General features: G+C 40.4%; 1 pseudogene; it reads left to right on the forward strand.

Annotated features, from left to right (window-relative positions):
* The first annotated feature begins 955 nt into the window (after positions 1-955).
* On the forward strand, positions 956-1,757 carry LOC121025425 (transcription factor BTF3-like; annotated as a pseudogene).
* The last annotated feature ends 346 nt before the right edge of the window (positions 1,758-2,103 follow it).

Raw genomic sequence — 2,103 nt, forward strand, 5'->3', positions numbered from 1 at the left:
TAGATTTAAAATTATATTTAATGGTATATAATGATGAAACCTCCTAGGACTCTCTGGCCAACTTAGTAGTCTTTTAAGCTTTAGCAAGCACCTTTAGCCCACATGGTTGATTAACCTTTCTTTTTATATTTATAGATCCTGCATTCTTTCCTAGAAAGAACAGAGCACCTCTGTACAACCCTCAGGCACTAAGGAACCAGATCACCTTGCTCCAAGCACTGAGATAATATCTGTAGCTGGCACCATTGAGTCTGCACATAATCAAGAAATGTTAGGTATTCCCGTACTCCCTTTATTGATTAACCCTAAACCCTAAATGCCTTTAAAAACCCTTGGGCCAGTGGTGCCTGGGTGGCTCAGTCAGTTAAGCGTCTGACTCGGTTTCAGCTCAGGTCAAAACCTCAAGGACCCTGGATTCCAGCCCTGCATCGGGCTCTGTGCGGACAGCATGGAGCCTGCTTGGATTCTCTCTCTCCCTCTTCCCTCCCATTCCCCACCTGCTCGCTATCTCTTTCTCTTAAAAATAAATAAATAAATAAACATTTAAAAGGAAAAACCCATGGGCCAGGCAGAAACCTTGGAGTTGGCCTTTGGACAAGAGTCACCTTCTCCCCAGGTGGCCAACCTCCTGAATAAAACTCATATTCCTTTCCAACCAAAACTTATCTCTTGAGTATTGGTCTTTGGAGTGATGGGCAGCTGAACTCGGGTTTTGGTAACAATGATCTCATATATTATTAATATAACATATTATTACATAATATATATTCAAAATTCTGAATAAAAATTCAGGGAACCTGAAATTTCTAAACAACAAAAATAAATTTAAGTGGAAAAAGACTAGTTCTTCAAATATTTTAAAATGTCAATCACATGTTCCTGATAATTATTAGCAAGGTTAAAGAAAAAGTGACTACTGAAATCATTAAAAATTTTTTTTAATGTTGAATCTCAGCTGGTCCACCCGAGACCCCCTGAGCACCAACCCTAGTCTCTCACGCGGTCCCATTTCTGCTCCAACAAGATGAAAGAAACTATCATGAACCAAGAGAAACTCGCCAACTGCAAGCACAAGTACACGTTGGTGGGAAAGGAACTGCTTGCTGAAAGAAGGTAGTTCATAGAACAGCTACAGCAGATGATAAAAAACTTCAGTTCTCCTTGAAGAAGTTAGGGGTAAACAATATCTCTGGTATTGAAGAAGTGAATATGTGCACAAACCAAGGAACAGTGGTCCACTTTAACAACCCTAAAGTTTAGGCGTCCCTGGAAGCGAACACTTTCACCATTACAGGCCATGCTGAGACAAAGCAGCTGACAGAAATGCTACCCAGTATCTTAAACCAACTTGGTGCAGACAGTCTGAAAAGTTTAAGAAAGCTGGCTGAAGCTCTGCCCAATCTGTGGATGGAAAGGCACCACTTTCTAACAGAGAGGATGGTGATGATGAAGTTCCAGATCTTGAGAATTTTGGTGAAGCTTCCAAGAATGAAGCAAACTGAATTGAGTCAACTTCTCAAGATGATAAAACTTGAAGAAGTTACTGGGAGCTGCTATTTTATATTATGACTGCTTTTTAAAATTTTTGTTCATGAATCTGATAAAATCTAGATCTCTAATATTTTAAGCCCAAGCCCCTTGGACACTGCAGCTGTTTTCAGTTTTGCTTATATACAATTCATTCTTTGCAGCTAATTAAGCTGAAGAAGCCTGGGAATAAAGTTTGAAACAAGATTAATAAAGTTCTTTGCCTAGTACAAAAAATTTTAATGTTTATATTTATTTTTGAGACAGAGCATGAGTAGAGGAGGGGCAGAGAGAGAGGGAGACACAGAGTCTGAAGCAGGCTCCAGGCTCTGAGCTGCCCGCACAGAGCCCTACGCAAGGTCAAACTTGTCAACCACGAGATCATGACCTGAACTGAAGTCAGATGCTCAACTGACTGAGCCACCCAGGCGCCCCTGAAATCATTTTAAGCATTGCCTCTCCCTTTCCATATCCTACTAGATTGAGGAGAGTCTGTTTTATCTTCCACTGTAATTTTGTTTTCCACTTTCTTGTTCTCCCTTCAAGTGTGGTATCTTCTGTTATACAGATCACAGA

Source organism: Herpailurus yagouaroundi, unplaced genomic scaffold (genome assembly GCF_014898765.1).
Source record: "Herpailurus yagouaroundi ecotype Mexico unplaced genomic scaffold, PumYag 67641, whole genome shotgun sequence".
NCBI classification, from domain to species: Eukaryota; Metazoa; Chordata; class Mammalia; order Carnivora; family Felidae; genus Herpailurus; species Herpailurus yagouaroundi.